The sequence below is a fragment of the Lolium perenne genome, chromosome 2 (genome assembly GCF_019359855.2).
Source record: "Lolium perenne isolate Kyuss_39 chromosome 2, Kyuss_2.0, whole genome shotgun sequence".
In the NCBI taxonomy this organism is placed as follows: Eukaryota; Viridiplantae; Streptophyta; class Magnoliopsida; order Poales; family Poaceae; genus Lolium; species Lolium perenne.
The window spans coordinates 181,962,857-181,975,139 of record NC_067245.2 but is presented as its reverse complement, the minus strand read 5'-3'; positions in this window follow the sequence as shown (position 1 = coordinate 181,975,139).

Sequence of the window (12,283 nt, the reverse complement as noted above, 5' to 3'; positions counted from 1 at the left end):
ATTCAATATCCAAGACAACGAAATCAACGGGGACAAGGTTATTGTTAACCATAATGCGAACATTATCAACTCTCCCCAAAGGTTTCTTTTTAGCATTATCAGTGAGATTAACATCCAAATAACAATTTTTCAATGGTGGCAAGTCAAGCATATCATAGACTTTCTTAGGTATAACAGAAATACTTGCACCAAGATCACATAAAGCATTACAATCAAAATCATTGACCCTTATCTTAATGATGGGCTCCCAACCATCTTCTAACTTCCTAGGAATAAAAGTTTCAAGTTTTAGTTTCTCTTCTCTAGCTTTGATGAGAGCATTTGTAATATGTTTTGTAAAGGCCAAATTTATAGCACTAGCGTTGGGACTCTTAGCAAGTTTTTGTAAGAACTTTATAACTTCAGAGATGTGGCAATCATCAAAATCCAAACCATTATGATCTACAGCAATGGGATCATCACCCCCAATGTTGGAAAAAATTTCAGCAGTTTTATCACAAGCAGTTTCAGCAGTTTTAGGAATTTCAGGCAGTTTTGTACGCTTTGCACTAGGAGTAGAAACATTGCCAACACCAATTATTTTACCATTGATAGTAGGAGGTGTAGCAACATGTGAATCATTATCATTACTAGTGGTGGTAATAGTCCAAACTTTAGCTATATTATTCTCTTTAGCTAGTTTTTCATTTTCTTCTCTATCCCACCTAGCACGCAATTCAGCCATTAATCTTATATTCTCATTAATTCTAACTTGGATGGCATTTGCTGTAGTAGTAATCTTATTATCAATGTCCTTATTAGGCATAACTTTCAATTTTAAAAGATCAACATCAGAGGCAAGTCTATCAACCTTAGAAGCAAGAATATCAATTTTATCAAGCTTTTCCTCAACAAATTTGTTAAAAGCAGTTTGTGTACTAATAAATTCTTTAAGCATGGCTTTAAGACCAGGGGGTACACTCCTATTATTGTTGTAAGAATTCCCATAAGAATTCCCATAACCATTACCATTAGCAGAAGGATATGGCCTATAGTTATTACCAGAATTGTTCCTATAAGCATTGTTGTTGAAATTATTATTTTTAATGAAATTCACATCAACATTTTCTTCTTGAGCAACCAATGAAGCTAAAGGAACATTATTAGGATCAACATTAGATCTACCATTCACAAGCATAGACATAATCACATCAATCTTATCACTCAAGGAGGAGGTTTCTTCGACAGAATTTACCTTCTTACCTTGTGGAGCCCTTTCAGTGTGCCATTCAGAGTAATTTATCATCATATCATCAAGAAGCTTTGTAGCCGCCCCCAAAGTGATGGACATAAAGGTACCTCCAGCAGCTGAATCCAATAGGTTCCGCGAAGAAAAATTTAGTCCTGCATAGAAGGTTTGGATGATCATCCAAGTAGTCAGTCCATGGGTTGGGCAATTCTTTACCAAAGATTTCATTCTCTCCCATGCTTGAGCAACATGTTCATTATCTAATTGTTTAAAATTCATTATGCTACTTCTCAAAGATATAATTTTAGCGGGAGGATAATATCTACCAATAAAAGCATCCTTACATTTAGTCCATGAATCAATACTATTCTTAGGCAAAGATAGCAACCAATCTTTAGCTCTTCCTCTTAATGAGAAAGGAAACAATTTCAACTTTATAATATCACCATCTACATCTTTATACTTTTGCATTTCACACAATTCAACAAAATTATTAAGATGGGCAGCAGCATCATCAGAACTAACACCAGAAAATTGCTCTCTCATAACAAGATTCAGTAAAGCAGGTTTAATTTCAAAGAATTCTGCTGTAGTAGCAGGTGGAGCAATAGGTGTGCATAGGAAATCATTATTATTTGTGGTTGTGAAGTCACACAACTTAGTGTTTTCAGGAGTATTCATTTTAGCAGTAGTAAATAAAGCAAATTAGATAAAGTAACTAATTTTTTTGTGTTTTTGATATAGAGAGCAAGACAAGTAAATAAAGTAAAGCTAGCAACTAATTTTTTTGTGTTTTGTTTAAGTGCAGCAAACAAAGTAGTAAATAAAATAAAGCAAGACAAAAACAAAGTAAAGAGATTGGATTGTGGAGACTCCCCTTGCAGCGTGTCTTGATCTCCCCGGCAACGGCGCCAGAAAAAGAGTTGTTACCGTGGGAGTTGGCAATTTCCGTGGTGTAGCTTTTCTTTAGATCCCCGGCAACGGCGCCAGAAAAAGAGCTTGATGCGTGCAATTAACACACGTCTGTTGGGAACCCCAAGAGGAAGGTGTGATACAGACAGTAGCAAGTTTTCCCTCAGAAAGAAACCAAGGTTTATCGAACCAGGAGGAGCCAAGAAGCACGTTGAAGGTTGATGGCGGCGGGATGTAGTGCGGCGCAACACCAGGGATTCTGGCGCCAACGTGGAACCTGCACAACACAACCAAAGTACTTTGCCCCAACGAAACAGTGAGGTTGTCAATCTCACCTGCTTGCTGTAACAAAGGATTAATCGTATTGTGTGGAAGATGATTGTTTGCAGAAAACAGTAAAGAACAAGTATTGCAGTAGATTGTATGCGATGTAAAGAATAGGACCGGGGTCCACAGTTCACTAGAGGTGTCTCTCCCATAAGATAAATAGCATGTTGGGTGAACAAATTACAGTCGGGCAATTGACAAATAGAGAGGGCATGACAATGCACATACATGATATGATAAATATAGTGAGATTTAATTGGGCATTATGACAAAGTACATAGACCGCTATCCAGCATGCATCTATGCCTAAAAAGTCCACCTTCAGGTTATCATCCGAACCCCTTCCGGTATTAAGTTGCAAACAACAGACAATTGCATTAAGTATGGTGCGTAATGTAATCAATAACTACATCCTTGGACATAGCATCAATGTTTTATCCCTAGTGGCAACAACACATCCACAACCTTAGAACTTTCTGTCACTGTCCCAGATTTAATGGAGGCATGAACCCACTATCGAGCATAAATACTCCCTCTTGGAGTTAAGAGCAAAAACTTGGCCAGAGCCTCTACTAATAGCGGAGAGCATGCAAGATCATAAACAACACATAGGTAATAGATTGATAATCACCATAACATAGTATTCTCTATCCATCGGATCCTGACAAACACAACATATAGAATTACAGATAGATGATCTTGATCATGTTAGGCAGCTCACAAGATCCAACAATGAAGCACATAAGGAGAAGACGACCATCTAGCTACTGCTATGGACCCATAGTCCAGGGGTGAACTACTCACTCATCACTCCGGAGGCGATCATGGCGATGAAGAGTCCTCCGGGAGATGATTCCCCTCTCCGGCAGGGTGCCGGAGGCGATCTCCAGAATCCCCCGAGATGGGATTGGCGGCGGCGGCGTCTCAGTAAGGTTTTCCGTATCGTGGCTCTCGGTCCTGGGGGTTTCGCGATGGAGGCTTTAAGTAGGCGGAAGGGCAACGCAGGGGGCCACACGAGGGCCCCACACGCTAGGGCCGCGCGGCCAAGGCCTGGGCCGCGCCGCCCTAGTGTGGCGACGCCTCGTGGCCCCACTTCCTTTCCCCCTCGGTCTTCTGGAAGCTTTGTGTAAAAATAGGCCCCTGGGCGTTGATTTCGTCCAATTCCGAGAATATTTCCTTACTAGGATTTCTGAAACAAAAAACAGCAGAAAACAGCAACTGGCTCTTCGGCATCTTGTTAATAGGTTAGTGCTGGAAAATGCATAAATATGACATATAATGTGTATAAAACATGTAGATATCATCAATAATGTGGCATGCAACATAAGAAATTATCGATACGTCGGAGACGTATCATCGCTGCTTATAAAGGAGTCCGCAGACGACCCGAAGGATGTGTCGCTGAAGATCTTGGCGAGCTTTCCGCTTGCCTTGGTGTTGACGAAGCGTAGCGACGAAAGCTCTTCATCGCTTGATGAAAAGTCAGAATTGATCGCTGAAAATTCCGACGAGATCTGAACTTCGAGATGATAAGATCCCTCCTTGTTGACGCTATATCGGAATTCTCCGAACGTCATGACGATGGGCTCCTCCAGATACGCACATGCATCCAAACGGGAGGGCGGGTGAGGAATAAAATCGACTAGATCAGTTTTTTCCTGTTTACCTCGATCCATCGCATTGCTTGCTACCGACGAAGTCGACGATTCTGGACGTGCCATCGATATCAGCTCCTTGCAACCTCTAAATCCCACAGACGGCGCCAATTGACAAGGGATTAACTTGTCAATGCCTACGGATTGTAGACTAGGGTTTAGTTAGATGTAGAGGGCAAGTAGATCTTGAAGGTGTCAGCCGAAAAGTGCTCGACGAATATGAAACTAGGGTTGTGTTGACAATAGAGTTCGGTCCTTTCTTTGTTCCTCGACTCCCCCTTATATAGGAGGTGGAGCCGAGGGTTTTGTAATACACAAGTTTACAGAGTCCGGGAGGGTTTCTAACCCATCCCGCAAGATTACAAGTATCCTTTCCTAATACAATTCTAGCTTTCCTTAATAATATATTGGGCTTCCGAATCTTCTTATTCTTCGGGTCATGGGCCTTCAATAAACCCCGGGTATCATCTTCGGCAGGCCCATTGGGGATGCCTATGTCAACTGGCACCGTCTTTCTTGTTGATACGTCTCCGACGTATCGATAATTTCTTATGTTCCATGCCACATTATTGATGTTATCTACATGTTTTATGCACACTTTATGTCATATTCGTACATTTTCTGGAACTAACCTATTAACAAGATGCCGAAGTGCCAGTTGCTGTTTTCTGCTGTTTTTGGTTTCAGAAATCCTAGTAAGGAAATATTCTCGGAATTGGACGAAATCAATGCCCAGGGGCCTATTTTTCCACGAAGCTTCCAGAAGTCCGAAGACGAGACGAAGAGGGGCCACGAGGCAGCCAGAGCATAGGGCGGCGCGGCCCCTGCCCTGGCCGCGTGGCCCTATGGTCTGGGCCCCTCGTGCTGCCTCTTGACCTGCCCTTCCGCCTACAAATAGCCTCCGTGACGAAACCCCCAATACCGAGAGCCACGATACGGAAAACCTTCCAGAGACGCCGCTAACGCCGATCCCATCTCGGGGGATCCAGGAGATCGCCTCCGGCACCCTGCCGGAGAGGGGAATCATCTCCCGGAGGACTCTACGCCGCCATGGTCACCTCCGGTGTGATGTGTGAGTAGTCTACCCCTGGACTATGGGTCCATAGCAGTAGCTAGATGGTTGTCTTCTCCCCATTGTGCTATCATTGTCGGATCTTGTGAGCTGCCTAACATGATCAAGATCATCTATCTGTAATTCTATATGTTGCGTTTGTTGGGATCCGATGAATAGAGAATACTTGTTATGTTGATTATCAAAGTTATATCTATGTGTTGTTTATGATCTTGCATGCTTTCCGTTACTAGTAGATGCTCTGGCCAAGTAGATGCTTGTAACTCCAAGAGGGAGTATTTATGCTCGATAGTGGGTTCATGCCTGCATTGACACACAGGACGATGTGAGAAAAGTTCTAAGGTTGTGTTGTGCTGTTGCCACTAGGGATAAAACATTGATGCTATGTCTAAGGATGTAGTTGTTGATTACATTACGCACCATACTTAATGCAATTGTCTGTTGCTTTGCAACTTAATACTGGAAGGGGTTCGGATGATAACCTGAAGGTGGACTTTTTAGGCATAGATGCAGTTGGATGGCGGTCTATGTAATTTGTCGTAATGCCCAATTAAATCTCACTATACTCATCATGATATGTATGTGCATGGTCATGCCCTCTTTATTTGTCAATTGCCCAACTGTAATTTGTTCACCCAACATGCTGTTTGTCTTATGGGAGAGACACCTCTAGTGAACTGTGGACCCCGGTCCAATTCTCTTTACTGAAATACAATCTACTGCAATACTTGTTCTACTGTTTTCTGCAAACAATCATCTTCCACACAATACGGTTAATCCTTTGTTACAGCAAGCCGGTGAGATTGACAACCTCACTGTTTCGTTGGGGCAAAGTACTTTGGTTGTGTTGTGCAGGTTCCACGTTGGCGCCGGAATCCCTAGTGTTGCGCCGCACTACATCCCGCCGCCATCAACCTTCGACGTGCTTCTTGACTCCTACTGGTTCGATAAACCTTGGTTTCTTACTGAGGGAAACTTGCTGCTGTACGCATCACACCTTCCACTTGGGGTTCCCAACGAGCGTGTGCTTTAGGCGTCATCAAGCTAAATTTCTGGCGCCGTTGCCGGGGAGATCAAGACACGCTGCAAGGGGAGTCTCCACTTCTCAATCTCTTTACTTTGTTTTTGTCTTGCTTAGTTTTATTTACTACTTTGTTTGCTGCACTAAATCAAAATACAAAAAAATTAGTTGCTAGTTTTACTTTATTTGCTATCTTGTTTGCTATATCAAAAACACAAAAAATTAGTTACTTGCATTTACTTTATCTAGTTTGTTTTATTTACTGTTGCTAAAATGGCCAACCCTGAAAATACTAAGTTGTGTGACTTCACAACCACAAATGATTTCTTATGCACACCTATTGCTCCACCTGCTACTACAGCAGAATTCTTTGAAATTAAACCTGCTTTACTGAATCTTGTTATGCGAGAGCAATTTTCTGGTGTTAGTTCTGATGATGCTGCTGCCCATCTCAATAATTTTGTTGAATTGTGTGAAATGCAAAAGTATAAAGATGTAGATGGTGACATTATTAAACTAAAATTGTTCCCTTTCTCATTAAGAGGAAGAGCTAAAGATTGGTTGCTATCTCTGCCTAAAAATAGTATTGATTCATGGACTAAATGCAAGGATGCTTTTATTGGTAGATATTATCCCCCTGCTAAAATTATATCTTTGAGGAGTAGCATAATGAATTTTAAACAATTAGATACTGAACATGTTGCTCAAGCTTGGGAAAGAATGAAATCTCTGGTTAAAAATTGCCCAACCCATGGACTGACTACTTGGATGATCATCCAAACCTTCTACGCAGGACTAAATTTTTCTTCACGGAATTTATTGGATTCAGCTGCTGGAGGTACCTTTATGTCCATCACTCTTGGTGAAGCAACAAAGCTTCTTGATAATATGATGATCAATTACTCTGAATGGCACACGGAAAGAGCTCCACAAGGTAAGAAGGTAAGTTAATGAAGAAACCTCTTCCTTGAGTGATAAGATTGATGCTATTATGTCTATGCTTGTGAATGATAGGACTAATATTGATCCTAATAATGTTCCATTAGCTTCATTGGTTGCACAAGAAGAACATGTTGATGTAAACTTCATTAAAAATAATAATTTCAACAACAATGCTTACCGGAACAATTCTAGTAACAACTATAGGCCATATCCTTATAATAATGGCAACGGCTATGGTAATTCTTATGGGAATTCTTACAACAATAATAGGAGTTCACCCCCTGGACTTGAAGCCATGCTTAAAGAATTTATTAGTACACAAACTGCTTTTAACAAATCTGTTGAAGAAAAGCTTGGGAAAATTGATATACTTGCTTCTAAAGTCGATAGTCTTGCTGCTGATGTTGATCTTTTGAAATCAAAAGTTTTGCCTAATGAGAATCATCATAATAAAATTGTTACTACAGCAAATGCCATTCAAGTTAGAATTAATGAGAATATAAGATTAATGGCTGAATTGCGTGCTAGGTGGGATAGAGAAGAAAATGAAAAACTAGCTAAAGAGAAGAATGTAGCTAAAGTTTGGACTATTACCACCACTTGTAATGCTAATGCTACACATGTTGCTGCACCTCCTACTAATACTAATAAAAGAATTGGTGTTAGCAATGTTTCCACTTCTAATGCAAAGCGCGAAAAACTGCTGAAAGCTAAAACTGCTGAAACTACTTTGTGATAAAGCTGCTGAAATTTTTTCCAACATTGGGGATGATGATCCCATTGCTTTAGATTATAATGGTTTGAATTTTGATGATTGCCACATCTCTGAAGTTATAAAGTTCTTGCAAAAACTTGCTAAAAGTCCTAATGCTAGTGCTATAAATTTGGCCTTTACACATCATATTACAAATGCTCTCATAAAAGCTAGAGAAGAGAAACTAGAGCGCGAAGCCTCTATTCCTAAAAAGCTAGAGGATGGTTGGGAGCCCATCATTAAGATGAAGGTTAAAGATTTTGATTGTAATGCTTTATGTGATCTTGGTGCAAGTATTTCCGTTATGCCTAAGAAAATTTATGATATGCTTGACTTGCCACCGCTGAAAAATTGTTATTTGGATGTTAATCTTTCTAATCATTCTACAAAGAAACCTTTGGGTAAAGTTGATAATGTTCGCATTACCGTTAACAATAACCTTGTTCCCGTTGATTTTGTTGTCTTGGATATTGAATGCAATGCATCTTGTCCCATTATATTGGGAAGACCTTTTCTTCGAACTGTTGGTGCTATTATTGATATGAAGGAAGGTAATATAAAATATCAATTTCCTCTCAAGAAGGTATGGAACACTTCCCTAGAAAGAGAATGAAGTTACCTTTTGATTCTATTATGAGAACAAATTATGATGTTGACACTTCGTCTCTTGATAATACTTGATACACACTTTCTGCGCCTAGCTGAAAGGCGTTAAAGAAAAGCGCTTATGGGAGACAACCCATGTTTTTACCTACAGTACTTTGTTTTTATTTTGTGTCTTGGAAGTTGTTTACTACTGTAGCAACCTCTCCTTATCTTAGTTTTGTGTTTTGTTGTGCCAAGTAAAGCCGTTGATAGAAAAGTAAGTACTAGATTTGGATTACTGCGCAGTTCCAGATTTCTTTGCTGTCACGAATCTGGGTCCACCTCCCTGTAGGTAGCTCAGAAAATTAAGCCAATTTACGTGCATGATCCACAGATATGTACGCAACTTTCATTCAATTTGAGCATTTTCATTTGAGCAAGTCTGGTGCCATTTTAAAATTCGTCAATACGAACTGTTCTGTTTTGACAGATTCTGCCTTTTATTTCGTATTGCCTCTTTTGCTATGTTGGATGAATTTCTTTGATCCACTAATGTCCAGTAGCATTATGCAATGTCCAGAAGTGTTAAGAATGATTGTGTCACCTCTGAATATGTTAATTTTTATTGTGCACTAACCCTCTAATGAGTTGTTTCGAGTTTGGTGTGGAGGAAGTTTTCAAGGATCAAGAGAGGAGTATGATGCAACATGATCAAGGAGAGTGAAAGCTCTAAGCTTGGGGATGCCCCGGTGGTTCACCCCTGCATATATCAAGAAGACTCAAGCGTCTAAGCTTGGGGATGCCCAAGGCATCCCCTTCTTCATCGACAACATTATCAGGTTCCTCCCCTGAAACTATATTTTTATTCCATCACATCTTATGTGCTTTTTCTTGGAGCGTCGGTTTGTTTTTGTTTTTGTTTTGTTTGAATAAAATGGATCCTAGCATTCACTTTATGGGAGAGAGACACGCTCCGCTGTAGCATATGGACAAGTATGTCCTTGGTTTCTACTCATAGTATTCATGGCGAAGTTTCTCCTTCGTTAAATTGTTATATGGTTGGAATTGGAAAATGATACATGTAGTAATTGCTATAAATGTCTTGGGTAATGTGATACTTGGCAATTGTTGTGCTCATGTTTAAGCTCTTGCATCATATGCTTTGCACCCATTAATGAAGAAATACATAGAGCATGCTAAAATTTGGTTTGCATATTTGGTTTCTCTAAGGTCTAGATAATTTCTAGTATTGAGTTTGAACAACAAGGAAGACGGTGTAGAGTCTTATAATGTTTTCAATATGTCTTTTATGTGAGTTTTGCTGCACCGGTTCATCCTTGTGTTTGTTTCAAATAAGCCTTGCTAGCCTAAACCTTGTATCGAGAGGGAATACTTCTCATGCATCCAAAATACTTGAGCCAACCACTATGCCATTTGTGTCCACCATACCTACCTACTACATGGTATTTTCCGCCATTCCAAAGTAAATTGCTTGAGTGCTACCTTTAAAATTCCATCATTCACCTTTGCAATATATAGCTCATGGGACAAATAGCTTAAAAACTATTGTGGTATTGAATATGTAATTATGCACTTTATCTCTTATTAAGTTGCTTGTTGTGCGATAACCATGTTCTTGGGGACGCCATCAACTATTCATTGTTGAATTTCATGTGAGTTGCTATGCATGTCCGTCTTGTCTGAAGTAAGAGCGATCTACCACCTTATGGTTAAGCATGCATATTGTTAGAGAAGAACATTGGGCCGCTAACTAAAGCCATGATCCATGGTGGAAGTTTCAGTTTTGGACATATATCCTCAATATCAAATGAGAAAATTATTAATTGTTGTTACATGCTTATGCATAAAAGAGGAGTCCATTATCTGTTGTCTATGTTGTCCCGGTATGGATGTCTAAGTTGAAGAATAATCAATAGCGAGAAATCCAATGCGAGCTTTCTCCTTAGACCTTTGTACAGGCGGCATAGAGGTACCCATTGTGACACTTGGTTAAAACATGTGCATTGTGATGATCCGGTAGTCCAAGCTAATTAGGACAAGGTGCGGGCACTATTAGTACACTATGCATGAGGCTTGCAACTTATAAGATATAATTTACATGATACATATGCTTTATTACTACCGTTGACAAAATTGTTTCATGTTTTCAAAATAAAAAGCTCTAGCACAAATATAGCAATCGATGCTTTTCCTCTATGGAGGACCATTCTTTTACTTTTATGTTGAGTCAGTTCACCTATTTCTCTCCACCTCAAGAAGCAAACACTTGTGTGAACTGTGCATTGATTCCTACATACTTGCTTATTGCACTTATTATATTACTCTATGTTGACAATATCCATGAGATATACATGTTACAAGTTGAAAGCAACCGCTGAAACTTAATCTTCTTTTGTGTTGCTTCAATGCTTTTACTTTGAATTATTGCTTTATGAGTTAACTCTTATGCAAGACTTATTGATGCTTGTCTTGAAGTGCTATTCATGAAAAGTCTTTGCTTTATGATTCACTTGTTTACTCATGTCATATACATTGTTTTGATCGCTACATTCACTACATATGCTTTACAAATAGTATGATCAAGATTATGATGGCATGTCACTCCAGAAATTATCTGTGTTATCGTTTTACCTGCTCGGGACGAGCAGAACTAAGCTTGGGGATGCTGATACGTCTCCGACGTATCGATAATTTCTTATGTTCCATGCCACATTATTGATGTTATCTACATGTTTTATGCACACTTTATGTCATATTCGTGCATTTTACGGAACTAACCTATTAACAAGATGCCGAGAAGTGCCGATTCTTTGTTTTCTGCTATTTTTGGTTTCAGAAATCCTAGTAAGGAAATATTCTCGGAATTGGACGAAATCAACGCCCGGGGCCTATTTTTCCACGAAGCTTCCAGAAGTCCGAAGATGAGACGAAGAGGGGCCACGAGGCAGCCGAGAGCATAGGGCGGCGCGGCCCCTGCCACGGCCGCGCGGCCCTATGGTGCAGGCCCCTCGTGCCGCCTCTTGACCTGCCCTTCCGCCTACAAATAGCCTCCGTGACGAAACCCCCAATACCGAGAGCCACGATACGAGAAAACCTTCGAGACGCCGCCAACGCCGATCCCATCTCGGGGATCCAGGAGATCGCCTCCGGCACCACTGCCGGAGAGGGGAATCATCTCCCGGAGGACTCTACGCCGCCATGGTCGCCTCCGGTGTGATGTGTGAGTAGTCTACCCCTGGACTATGGGTCCATAGCAGTAGCTAGATGGTTGTCTTCTCCCCATTGTGCTATCATTGTCGGATCTTGTGAGCTGCCTAACATGATCAAGATCATCTATCTGTAATTCTATATGTTGCGTTTGTTGGGATCCGATGAATAGAGAATACTTGTTATGTTGATTATCAAAGTTATATCTATGTGTTGTTTATGATCTTGCATGCTTTCCGTTACTAGTAGATGCTCTGGCCAAGTAGATGCTTGTAACTCCAAGAGGAGTATTTATGCTCGATAGTGGGTTCATGCTGCATTGACACAGGACGGTGATAGAAAGTTCTAAGGTTGTGTTGTGTTGTTGCCACTAGGGATAAAACATTGATGCTATGTCTAAGGATGTAGTTGTTGATTACATTACGCACCATACTTAATGCAATTGTCTGTTGCTTTGCAACTTAATACTGGAAGGGGTTCGGATGATAACCTGAAGGTGGACTTTTTAGGCATAGATGCAGTTGGATGGCGGTCTATGTACTTTGTCGTAATGCCCAAT